Source organism: Narcine bancroftii, chromosome 3 (genome assembly GCF_036971445.1).
Source record: "Narcine bancroftii isolate sNarBan1 chromosome 3, sNarBan1.hap1, whole genome shotgun sequence".
In the NCBI taxonomy this organism is placed as follows: Eukaryota; Metazoa; Chordata; class Chondrichthyes; order Torpediniformes; family Narcinidae; genus Narcine; species Narcine bancroftii.
This window is the reverse complement of record NC_091471.1, coordinates 236,308,123-236,322,296: the sequence shown is the minus strand read 5'-3', so window position 1 is coordinate 236,322,296 and position 14,174 is coordinate 236,308,123.

Sequence of the window (14,174 nt, the reverse complement as noted above, 5' to 3'; positions counted from 1 at the left end):
GGAGCAGGGATATCCCAATGGTGATGCCAAAGGGGAGGCGGAGGAATTGGTAGAGCCTACCGTTCACCTCGTATTCCGTGTATATCCGTTCGCTCTCCCTAATGGGCAACTGGTGGTACACTGCCTTGAGATCAATGGTGGAGAACACTTTGTACTGGGCAATGCTGTTTACCATGTCCGCAATACGTGGAAGCGGGTAGGCATCCAGTTGCGTAAATTTATTGATCATCTGACTATAGTCCACAGCCATGCGCCTCTTTTCCCCAGACTTCACTACAACAACCTGTGCTCTCCAGGGGCTGGAGCTATTCTTTATAATGCCCTCCTGCAGGAGTCTGCGGACTTCTGCCCTAATGAACTCTCTATCTTTTGGGTTGTACCTCCTGCTTTTGGTGGCCACTGGGGTGCAGTCGGGAGTGAGGTGTGTGAATAACGGGCGTGGTTCTTGTGATGGTACAGATTCTATCACCAATGTGTATATGTACAGATTGTAGTGTAGGATGACTGTGATTGGCTGAGTGAAGCCACACCTACTGGCAGGTCTTAAAGGATTGCTCCTAGCCAGACCAGGTCATTCTGGACTGGTCGACCTACATGTGATACGCTCCAGTCTTTTAGTTAATAAATGCCTTGGTTTGGATCAACGAGTCTTTGGTTCTTTCAACGCGCTCTACAGTTCTATATTCAGGGCCGTAAGGTTACAGTGTCATCTATTTCTAAGGAGTAGTGGGGGGAGTGGCCCATCATACACTATTGTGATGCTTTTCAGCTGGCACTGAAAGTCCAGACCCAGCAGTACTGGCGTGCAGAGGCACGGGAACACCAGCAGCTTAAACCCCTCGAACTCCGTACCCTGTATCTCCAGTGTGACCCTCCAGAAATGTTTGACCTTAGTTACATGTTTGTTAGATGCCAATAGAATTTGGTGATCACTCGGGTAATTTTTTAATGCGAGGCGTTCTACTAGCCCTTGGTCTATGAAACTCTCCATGCTCCCACTATCCACTAAACAATTTACGGTGGACCCGTTAATCTTAATACTAACAGTTACATCCGATAAATTATGTGGACTCACCTGATTCAATAGCAGTGAGGCCAGCATGGCACATCTTCCGTTCTGGTAGGAGTCTGCATCATGGTCATAGTAGCATTCGGCATCATATTCGTCACCCAGTCGCGATGTCCCCTGTCCAGTGTCCCTTACCCAAGATGGCCGACAGCACATGCCACTCTGCTTGCCTGTGGGGGAAGGAGAAGAGCTTTCCTGCCACTCATTTGCATGAGAGAGGGCTTTAGCAGGAGCCTTTAGAGGCTTCTGCAGACTTTTGCATAATGCCCCTTCTTTCCACACCTCGAACGGTCCTTCTCCCGAGCCGGGCAGTGAGCTCTGGGGTGCTTTAGCTGCCCGCAGAAAGGGTACTTGGGGCACTCCAGTGGGGCTGCTGCTGCTATGTGCTGCCCTTGATCACCCATGTATCTCTCCTTGTGAAGGGCTAACGAGTCCAATTCTGAGTACTCCTCCAGTTCTCTCCTAGAGTCCTCTGCAATAGTTTCTGCCTCTTCAAGCCTAACCATCCCCTTTTCCAGCAGCCTTTGTATTATTTCTGTCGATCTGACACCAGCTACAATTCTGTCCTTTACTAGGTCATCTGCATACTCTTGGGCTGATACTGCTTTAAAAGTACAAGCCCTCGCTAAATCTTTCAGCGTGAGTATGAAGTCTCCAACAGACTCCCCTGCCTGCTGCGACCTGGTCATAAGCCGATGCCTGGAGTGCAGCTCACTGTGCCCTCTATTATAGTGTCTTTGCAGAGTGTTCATCGCTTCTTTTTTTTATTTTTTATTTTTCACACTATGAACCATATTAATCAAAATACACACAAACATTTCCCTCTTGAATATACAGTGGCATTTTCTCCCCTTTTCCCCCCCCTCCCTTCCCTCCCTCCTTCCCACCCCCCTCCAAACCCATTAACCGTTCAACATATACAATACATTAAACCCATTAAACAATGTCATCACACAATGAAAATAAACAAGAAAATTGTGTCATCTACTTTTACACACTGGATCAGATCATTTTGTCTTCTTCTCATTCTATCATTTTAGTGGGTGGAGGTCCACGGTAGGCCCTCTCTGTTATGTTCCATTTACGGTTCCCAAATTTGTTTGAATACTGTAACTTTATTTTTTAAATTATATGTTATTTTTTTCCAATGGAATACATTTATTCATTTCCATGTACCATTGCTGTATTCTCAGGCTCTCTTCTGATTTCCAAGTTGACATTATACATTTTTTTGCTAAGGCCATCATAATAAATCTTTTTTGCGCTTCATCCAGTTTGAGGCCTAATTCTTTACTTCTTATATTACTTAGAAGAAAGATCTCTGGATTTTTTGATATGTTGCTTTTTGTGATTTAATACCTGATTTAGATCTTCCCAAAACTTTTTCACTTTCTCACATGCCCAAATTGCATGTACTGTTGTTCCCGTTTCCTTCTTACAGCGAAAACATCTATCTGATACTGTTGGATTCCATTTATTTAACTTTTGGGGCATGATATATAGCCTGTGTAACCAATTATATTGCATTATGCGTAACCTTGTATTTATTATATTTCTCATAGTTTCAGAGCATAACTTTTCCCATATTTAATTTTTTATCTTTATGTTTATATCTTTTTCCCACTTTTGTTTGGGTTTACAGCTTATTTTATCATTCTCTTTCTCTTGGAGCTTGATGTACATGTTTGTTATAAATCTTTTAATTATCATTGTGTCTGTAATCACATATTCAAAGCTGCTTCCTTCTAGTAACCTCAGCCTGCTTCCCAATTTGTCCTTTCAGTAGGTTTTCAGTTGGTGGTATGCCAACATTGTACCATGAGTTATTCCATATTTGTACTTCATTTGTTCAAATGATAATAAATTATTTCCCAAAAAACAGTTTTCTATTCTTTTATTTCCTTTTCTCTCCCATTCTCTAAAGGAAAGGTTATCTATTGTGAAAGGGATTAGTTGATTTTGCGTCAATAATAATTTTGGTAGTTGGTCATTTGTTTTTTTCCTTTCTATGTGAATCTTCTTCCAAATGTTGAGCAGATGGTGCAGTACTGGTGAACTTCTATGTTGCACCAGCTTTTCATCCCACTTATAAAGTATATGTTCTGGTACCTTCTCCCCTATTTTATCTAGCTCTAACCTGGTCCAATCTGGTTTTTCCCTTGTTTGATAAAAATCTGATAGATATCTTAATTGTGCTGCTCCATTAGAATATCCTTATTATTCTCTTTAGTTCATTGAAGAATTTCTCTGTTAAGAGAATTGGTAATGATTGAAATAGGTATTGTATCCTTGGGAAGATATCCATTTTAATGCAATTTACCCTTCTTATCAGTGTTAGTGGTAAATCTTTCCAATGTTCTAAGGTATCTTGTAATTTCTTCATTAATGGCTGATAAATTTAATTTGTATAGATGGCCTAGATTATTATCTAGTCTAATACCTAGGTATTGGATTGATTGTGTTTGCCATTTAAATGGTGATTCTTTTCAAAACTCTGTATAATCCGCATTATTCATTGGCATCATTTCACTTTTATTGGTGTTGATCTTGTACCCCGATATTTCTCCATATTCCTTCAATTTCTTATGTAATTCTTTTATTGATAATTCTGGTTTTGTTAAATATACTATGATGTCATCTGCAAATAGACTGATTTTATATTCCTTCTCTTTTATTTTTATCCCTCGTATTTTATTTTCTGTTCTTATCAGTTCTGCCAATGGCTCTATTGCTAATTTAAATTGGTTCGATATATATCCATTTACTGTCACCTTCACCATTGGTGCCTTATATAATGCTTTAATCCAATTAATATATTTCTCTGGTAGGTTGAACCTCTGTAAATCTTTGAATAAATAATTCCATTCTACTCTGTCAAAGGCTCTCTCTTTGTCTAAAGCAACAGCCACTGTTGGTATCTTATTTCCTTGTACTGCATGAATTAAGTTTTTTTAATTTTTTAATTTTCACACCATAAACCACATTAACCATGATACATACTTTTTCCTTTTCAAATATATACAGTGCCATTTTCTCCCCCCCCACACTCCCTCCTCCCATCCCACCCTCCCTACCTCCCCCCTCCCGTCCATTTAAAGTACAAAATCTAGGATACATTAAACCAGTCAAACAATGTTGTCATTCAATAAAAATAAACAAGAAATTCCACTGAGTCAATTCTTTTCATTTCCTTCTCCTTTCATTAATTTAAGTAGTGAATGTCCCCGGTAGGTTTTCGCTATTGTGCTCATGTAAGGTTCCCATATTTGTTCAAATATTTCAATGTTATTTCTTAAACTATATGTTATTTTTTCTAATGGAATACATTTATTCATTTCTATATACCATTGTTGTATTTTCAAATTATCTTCCAATTTCCAGGTTGACATAATACATTTTTTTGCTACGGCTAGAGCTATCTTAACAAATCTTTTTTGTGCATCCTCCAAATCAATTCCAAATTCTTTGTTTTTTATGTTACTTAGGAGGAAGATCTCTGGATTCTTTGGTATATTGTTTTCTGTAATTTTATTTAATATTTGGTTTAGATCTTCCCAAAATTTTTCTACTTTCTCACATGTCCAGATTGCATGAATTGTTGTTCCCATTTCTTTTTTACATCGAAAACATCTATCAGATACTGTTGGGTCCCATTTATTTAACTTTTGAGGTGTAATGTATAGCCTGTGTATCCAGTTATATTGTATCATACGTAACCTCGTATTTATTGTATTTCTCATCGTTCCAGAACATAACTTCTCCCATGTTTCCTTTTTTATCTTTATATTTAAATCTTGTTCCTATTTTTGTTTAGTTTTACCATTTGTTTCCTCATTCTCCTTTTCTTGCAGTTTAATATACATATTTGTTATAAATCTTTTGATTATCATTGTATCTGTAATCACATATTCAAAGTTACTTCCCTCTGGTAACCTCAGACTACTTCCTAATTTGTCCTTCAAGTAGGATCTCAATTGGTAATATGCCAGCACTGTATCTTGAGTTATATTGTATTTATCTTTCATTTGTTCAAAGGATAATAATCTATTTCCTGAAAAACAATTTTCTATTCTTTTGATCCCTTTTTTCTCCCATTCTCTAAAGGAAAGGTTATCTATTGTAAAAGGGAGTAACTTGTTTTGCGTCAATATTAGTTTTGGTAATTGATAATTTGTTTTATTTCTTTCTACATGAATCTTCTTCCAAATATTGAGTAGATGATGTAATACTGGAGAACTTGCATGTTGTACCAATTTTTCATCCCATTTATATAATATGTGTTCAGGTATCTTTTCCCCTATTTTATCTAATTCTAATCTAGTCCAATCTGGCTTTTCCCTTGTTTGATAAAAATCTGATAGGTATCTTAATTGTGCGGCTCTATAATAATTTTTAAAGTTTGGCAGTTGTAAGCCTCCTTGTTTGTACCATTCTGTTAATTTATCTAGTGCTATCCTTGGTTTCCCCCCTTTCCATAAAAATTTCCTTATTATTTTCTTTAACTCCTTGAAGAATTTCTCTGTCAGGTGTATTGGCAATGCCCGAAATAGGTATAATATCCTTGGAAAAATGTTCATTTTAATACAGTTGATCCTTCCTATTAGTGTTAGTGGTAAATCTTTCCAATGCTCCAAATCGTCCTGTAATTTTTTCATTAGTGGATAATAATTGAGTTTATATAGTTGGCCGAGATTTTTATTTATTTGTATACCTAGGTATCTTATTGCTTGCATTTGCCATCTGAATGGTGATTCCTTCTTAAATTTTGAGAAATCCGCATTATTCATAGGCATTGCTTCACTTTTATTTACGTTAATCTTGTAACCCGACACTTCTCCATATTCCTTCAATTTCTTATATAATTCTTTTATTGATAGTTCTGGTTCCATTAAGTATACTATCACATTATCCGCAAATAAACTGATTTTATATTCCTTGTCTTTTATTTTTATCCCTTTTATATTATTTTCTGTTCTTATCAATTCTGCTAGTGGTTCTATAGCTAACGCGAACAATAAAGGTGATAGTGAGCATCCCTGCCGTGTTGACCTGCTTAAGTTAAATTGCTTTGATACATATCCATTTACTGTCACTTTCGCCAATGGTCCCTTATATAATGCTTTAATCCAATTAATATACTTCTCTGGTAAACTGAATTTTTGCAATATTTTGAATAAATAATTCCATTCTGTCAAAGGCCTTCTCTGCGTCTAAAGCAACTGCTACTGTTGGCGCTTTACTCCCTTCTACTGCATGAATTAAGTTAATCAATTTATAAATATTGTCTTTTGTGCGTCTTTTTTTAATAAATCCAGTTTGGTCTAGATTTACCATTTTCGGTACATACTCTGCTAATCTGTTTGCTAATAGTTTAGCTATTATCTTATAATCTGTGTTAAGTAAAGATATTGGTCTATATGACGCTGGTGCGAATGGATCTTTCCCTTGCTTTAGTATTACTGTAATTATTGCTGTTTTACATGAATCTGGTAAGCTTTGTGTTTTATCAATCTGGTTGATTACTTCCAGGAGGGGTGGAATGAATAAATCTTTAAATGTGTTATAGAATTCTATTGGGAATCCATCCTCTCCTGGTGTCTTATTATTTGGTAATTTTTTTATTATCTCTTGTATTTCTACTATTCCAAATGGTTCTGTTAATTTATGTTGTTCCTCTATTTGTAGTTTTGGTAGTTCAATTTTAGTTAGAAATTCATCTATTTTCCCTTCTTTCCCTTCGTTTTCAGTTTGGTATAATTGCTCATAGAATTCTCTAAAGTTTTCCTTGATCTCCTTTGGATTATATGTGATTTGTTTGTCTTTTTTCCTTGATGCCAATACCATTTTCTTAGCTTGTTCTGTCTTAAGCTGCCATGCTAGAATTTTGTGCGTTTTTTCCCCTAGTTCATAATATTTCTGTTTTGTCTTCATTATGTTCTTCTCCACCTTATATGTTTGTAGTGTTTCATATTTTATTTTTTTATCTGCCAATTCTCTTCTTTTAATTGTATCTTCCTTCATTGCTAATTCTTTTTCTATATTTACTATTTTCCTTTCCAACTGCTCTGTTTCCTGATTATAGTCCTTCTTCATCTTGGTTACATAACTTATTATTTGCTCTCTAATGAACGCTTTCATTGCATCCCATAGTATAAACTTATCTTTCACTGATTCTGTGTTTATTTCAAAATACATTTTAATTTGTCTTTCAATGAATTCTCTAAAATCCTGCCTTTTGAGTAACATGGAGTTTAATCTCCATCTATACATTCTTGGAGGGATGTCCTCTAACTTTACTGTCAATATTAAGGGTGAATGTTCCGATAATATTCTAGCTTTATATTCTGTTTTTCTTACTCTATCTTGCATATGAGCTGATAACAAAAATAGGTCTATTCTTGAGTATGTTTTATGTCTAGCCGAGTAATATGAATATTCCTTTTCCTTTGGGTGTTCTTTCCTCCATATATCCAAAAGTTGCATTTCTTCCATCGATTTAATTATAAATTTGGTTACTTTGCTCTTTCTGTTAATTTTTTTCCCAGTTTTGTCCATATTTGAATCCAAATTCAGGTTGAAATCCCCTCCTATTAATATGTTCCCTTGCGTATCTGCTATCTTCAAAAAAATATCTTGCATAAACTTTTGATCTTCTTCGTTAGGTGAATATACATTGAGTAGATTCCAAAACTCCGAATATATCTGACATTTTATCATTACATATCTCCCTGCTGGATCTATTATTTCCTCTTCTATTTTAATTGGCACATTTTTACTAATTAATATAGCTACCCCTCTTGCTTTTGAATTATACGACGCTGCTGTTACGTGTCCTATCCAATCTCTCTTTAATTTCTTGTGCTCCAATTCAGTTAAATGTGTTTCTTGCACAAATGCTATATCAATTTTTTCTTTTTTCAGTAAATTTAGCAGTTTCTTCCTTTTAATTATGTATTCCGTTAATATTTAAAGTCATATAGTTCAGCGTAGCCATTTTATACTTTGTTTATCTTCCCTTTCCGTTTCTCCATCATTACCTTTTCTTCTTATCCATTTCTGCTTTCTTGTTTTGAACACTTTATAAGACAACATTTCAAAAACATCAAACATTTTCCCTATTCTCCTATTTAAAACTTCTTTAACCCCAATCTCCCCTCCCCCTCCTGAGTTGTCCTTTATCCCTTGTCGGACAACCACATCTCCCCTCTCCATTTGGATTTGCGAATTCACTCGCAAACGTCAGCTGATTTTGCAGTGACCGTAACTCCTCCCCACCCAGCCCCCCCCAGAAAAGATTTCAATTTTCATATGTAACAAAGGTCACTCTTCTAATTCCCTCCTTATTCCCTCTATTCCATTTCCCTCCCTTATTAATTCTTGTCTATACTCTATATATTTTCCTCTAAATATGGATACATTCATGTATGCACACTATATATATACACACATATACCCCTTTACACACATACATATAGATCGTGGTCATTTTTACTCTTATTACATGTCTTCATCTCTCTGCTTGTTTTGTAGTTGTTCTGCAAATTTCCTTGCTTCCTCTGGATCCGAGAATAGTCTGTTTTGTTGCCCTGGAATAATTATTTTAAGTACCGCTGGGTACCTTAACATAAATTTATATCCTTTTTTCCATAAGATCGTTTTCGCTGTATTGAACTCCTTCCTCTTCTTCAGGAGTTCAAAACTTATGTCTGGATAGAAAAAAAATTTTTGACCTTTATATTCCAGTGGCTTTTTGTCCTCTCTTACTTTCTTCATTGCTTTCTCCAATATATTTTCTCTTGTTGTATATCTTAAGAATTTTACTAAAATGGATCTTGGTTTTTGCTGCGGTTGTGGTTTCGGGGCTAAAGTTCTATGTGCCCTCTCTATTTCCATTTCTTCCTGTAATTCTGGTCTTCCCAGGACCCTGGGGATCCAATCTTTTATAAATTCTCTCATATTCTTGCCTTCTTCATCTTCCTTAAGGCCCACTATCTTTATATTATTTCTTCTATTATAGTTTTCTATCATATCTATCTTCTGAGCTAACAGCTCCTGTGCTTCTTTAGCTTTTTTATTAGATTCTTCTAATTTCTCTTTTAAGTCTTTTACTTCCATATCTACAAATGTTTCTCGTTTTTCCATATTTTCCACTCTTTTTGCCAATTCTGATATGGCCACTTCCATTTTATTCATTCTTTCTTCTGCATTCTTAATTCTTCTTTTTATCTCATCAAATTCTTGTAATTGCCATTCTTTCACTGATTCCATATATTCTTTAAAAAAAGATACATCCATTGTCTTGCTTTTCTCTTCTTCTTCCACTTCTTTCTGTTCTTCTTCTTCTTCTTCCTCTAGATTGACCATCTGTTGTTTCCTTGTTTTCTTTTTACCCTCTTCTTTCTTGTTGTCATTATTGTCTGTGTTCTGCACCTGCTGCTGTCCTGCGCATGCGCGGTTGCTCACTTTTACTCGGCTCTGCGAGCCATTTTTGTAGTCCTGAGCCCGGGACCTCCACTGACCTGTGGGAGCGGGCCTCTCTCTCCGCGGCGGGCCTCTTCGGACAGGTAAGGCCTTCACCTTCTTCTTCCGACGTCTTTCCTTCTTCTTTTCTTCCCGTTGTTTTTGGTTTTTCTTTCTTCGCTGCCATTGTCTTCACACTTTTACTTTCACTTTGTTTTGGTTTTTAAGTTTGTGCCTTTGTTTTTTCTCTATCTTTTTTTAACTTTTCTGGAGAGGGCTGGAGTTCCCCGACTGGCCACTACTCCATCACGTGACTCCCTCCTGCATGAATTAAGTTAATGAACTTACAGTCGTTGTCCATTTTTCGTCTTTTCTTAATAAATCCAGTTTGATCTAGTTTTATTATTTTTGGTACACAGTCAGCAAATCTGTTTGCTAATAGTTTTTCTATTATCTTATAATCTGAGTTAAGTAGAGATATTGGTCTATACGATGCTGGTGTCAGTGGATCTTTCCCCATCTTTGGTATTCCTGTAATTATTGCTGTTTTACATGAATCTGGCAAGTTTTCTGTTTCTTCTGTCTGGTTCACTACTTCCAGGAGAGGAGGAATTAATAACTCTTTAAATGTTTTATAGAATTCTATTGGGAGTCCGTCCTCTCCAGGCATTTTATTGTTCAGTAGCTTTTTTAATATATCCTGTTTTCTTCTATTTCAAATGGTTTTATCAATTTGTTTTCCTCCTCTTCTTGCAATTTCGGTAGTTCAATTTTAGCTAAAAACTTATCTATTTTGTCTTCTTTCCCTTCATTCTCAGTTCAATATAATTGCTCGTAGAATTCCTTGAAGTTTTCATTGATCTCTGTTGGGTTATATGTAATTTGTTTGTCCTTTTTCCTTGATGCCAATACTGTTCTTTTAGCTTGTTCTGTTTTAAGCTGCCAGACTAATATTTTGTGCATTTTTTTCTCCTAGCTCATAATACTTCTGCTTTATTTTCATTATGTTCTTCTCCACCTTATACATTTGTAATGTTTTGTATTCTACTTTTTTGTCCACCAATTCTCTTATCTTTGTTGTATCTTCCATTGTTGCTAGTTCTTTTTCTGTACTTACTATCTCCCTTTCCAGCTGTTCTATTTCTAGATTGTAGTCCTTTATCATCTTAGTTACATAACTTATTATCTGCCCTCTGATGAAGGCTTTCATTGCATCCCATAATATAAATTTGTCTTTCACTGATTCTGTATTTATTTCAAAGTACATTTTAATTTGGCGTTCAATAAATTCTCTAAATTCCTGTCTTTTAAGTAGCATGGAGTTTAATCTCCATCTATATGTTCTTGGTGGGATGTCCTCCAATTCTATTGCTAATAACAGAGGTGAGTGATCAGATAACAATCTAGCTTTATATTCCATTTTCCTAACTCTCCCTTGGATATGGGCTGACAACAGGAACAGGTCAATCCTTGAGTATGTTTTATGTCTACTCGAATAATATGAGTATTCCTTTTCCTTTGGGTGTTGTCTCCTCCATATATCCAAAAGTTGCATTTCCTGGATTGATTTAACCATAAATTTGGCTACTTTGTTCTTTTTGCTAGTCTTTTGTCCAGTTTTATCCAAATTAAGGATAAAGTCCCCTCCTATCAATATCTACAATCTTAAAAAAATTATCTTGCATAAACTTTTGATCCTCTTCATTAGGTGCATATATATTGACCAAATTCCAGAGTTCTGAATATATCTGACACTTTATCATTATATAATTTACTGCTGGATCTATTATTTCCTCCTCTATTTTGATTGGTACATTTTTATTGATTAATATAGCTACACCTCTGCCTTTTGAATTATATGATGCTGCCGTTACATGGCCTACCCAGTCTCTCCTTAATTTATTATGTTCCACTTCAGTTAGATGTGTTTCCTGCATGAATGCTATATCTATTTTTTTCTTTTTTCAGTAAATTTAATAGCCTCTTCCTTTTGATTTGGTTATATATTCCATTAATATTTATAGTCATATAGTTCAACATGGCCATCTCATACTCTGTTTACATCTCATTTCCGCTTCCTCACCACCACCTTTCCCCTTTTCCCCATTTTCATTTTTCAGTTTTCCTTTTTTGAACTCAATGTATGTCAACACTTCTAAAATATAAAAACATAAAATACTTCAACCACTACCACACCCCTCCCCCTCTGAGTCACCCCTTGACCCTTGCCGGCAACCACAACTCCCCTCTCCATTCGGACTGCGAACCTGTTCGCAAGTGTCAACTGATTTCGCAGTGACTGTTATTCTCTCCCCCAACCCAGAAAAGACTTTTATCTTCACATTAAAACAAAGCTCCCCTCTTCTTCTTTTTCTTTTTTTACCCCCTCCTCTTCCCCCCCCTTCTCCCTTACTTCCCTCCTTTAGTTCTTACTTATACATTATTTTTACATCTTTATATGTAGTTTGTTGTCATTCTTCATTCTTGTTACATCTCTTTATCTCTCATTCTGTCCTCCCAACCCTTTATCTCTCTTTCTGTCCTGCAGGTGTTCTGCAAATTCTCGTGGCTTTTCTAATCCGAGAGCAGTCTGTTTTGCTCCCCCAAGATAACTATTTTAAGCACCGCTGGATATCTTAACATAAATTTTGCTGTGTTAAACTCCTTCCTCTTCTTTAGGAGTTCAAAACTTATGTCTGGATAGAAAAAAATGTTTTGACCTTTGTACTCCAGTGGTTTTTTTTGTCTTCTCTAATTTTATTCATTGCCTTCTCCAATATATTTTCTTGTCATGTATCTCAGAAATTTTACTAAAACAGATCTTGGTTTTTGTTGTGACTGTGCTTTTGGGGCTAATGTTCTATGTGCCCTTTGTATTTCCATTCCTTCCTGCATTTCTGGCATTCTCAGGACTTTTGGGATCCATTCTTTTATAAATTCTTTCATATCTTTGCCTTCTTCATCTTCCTTAAGGCCCACTTTCTTTATATTGTTTCGCCTACTATAGTTTTCCATTATATCCATCTTCTGAGCTAACAACTCTTGTGTTTCTTTAACTTTTTTGTCATTTTCTTCCAATTTTCTTTTTAAGTCGTTCACTTCCATTTCTACAGCCATTACACATTCTTCCACATTTTCTAATCCTTCCCCTACATCTGTTATGACCAGCTCTATTCTACTCATTTTTTTTCTGTACTTTTCATTTTTCTTTCCATTTCACTAAATTCTAGTGTCAACCATTCTTTTAATGCTTTCATTTGTTCTAGAAATTTTTTTTAATCTATGTACTGTCCATTCATTTTACCTTCTATTCCTCTGTGCAGAGCTTGGTGTTCTTCTTCTTCTTCTTCTGTGTCTGCTCTTCGGTTTATGTCTTCTACTTCTCTTCCTTGTATCTGTGTCTCTTCTGACTTTCTTGTTGAGCTGCTTGCCTCAGTTTGTTGGGTTTTTTTTTCATGGATTCTTGATGTTGGTCCTCTTCTTCTGGGCTAGTTATCTGTTGGGCCTCCTGCTGCTGTTTTTCTTTCTCATCCCTCCCTTTCCCATTGCTTTCCATTTCTTCCATCTGGGAGCCCTGCTGTCGGGCATCTCTCAGCTGTTCGTGCTGTGTAGGTTCACTCCACAGCTGGTCGGTGTTCTCCTTTTCCTTGTTGTGCTCATTGAGCACCTCTGTTTGGCTCAGTGAGCCATTTTTGCAGTCCCATGGTCGGGAGGTCGTGACCCAGCGGTGTCTCCACTAACCTCGGGGAGCGGGTTCCTCTGTGCACGGCGGGTCCCTGCTTCTTCGTGCAAGTAAGGCCTTCTCCTTTCTCTTCCAGCGTCTTTCCTTCATTTTTTCCTGTTCTTTTTGGTTTTTCTTTCTTAGGTGCCATTTTCTTTCTTTTCTCCACACCTTTATCTTTTATTTCTTGTGTTTTGTGTAACTGGGGCTTTGCGTTTCCTTCACGTTTTTTCTTCTTTTCTGGAGAGAGCTGGTATTCTCCTACCGGCCACTACTCTACCATGTGACTCCTTCCATGTTCATCACTTCTTGATATGACTTAGCATCCTGTATTAATGAGTACGGGTGATCCCCAAGCTGAGCTAACAGTAGCATCAGCATCTCCTCCTCTGATGATCCCTCCACCCCCATGTAATTTATAAAGCATTTCTGCCATCGGCTGAAGTGCATGCTCACTCCAGGGGTTCTGTGATCCAGCTCTAGCCTGTCGGGCCTCAGTACCTGGCTGAACCTCAGCCTGTGGTTCGGTAGCTGGGTGGGGTGGGGGGGGGGGTGGTGTCGTGTACCGGTCCTGATCCCTCTCCCATGTGGTCACCCGGTCCTGCGGGAACATGGGCCTTCTCTGGGGAATTGGGGATGGTTGGGGGTGGCTCTGGGGTAGTAGTCTGTCCCCACAGTCCTGCCGGTAAATTGCGATTGGTAGGGCAACTTTCCTCATGCCTTCCACCCACGTTTGGCGTGTCTCTTGGTTGTACACCAGAAAGCCCGTGGGTTGCATGGCTGGTCCTGGTCCCAGCGAGTTAGTTAACAGGCAGGGCTCTCGGCCGCTCATTACCTGCTCCGGGATGCTTCTGCCCCTTCCGTATTCCACCACGGCCACTGAGTGGGTTGCTCTCTCTCTCTCGATCCCGATCTTGCAGCTCT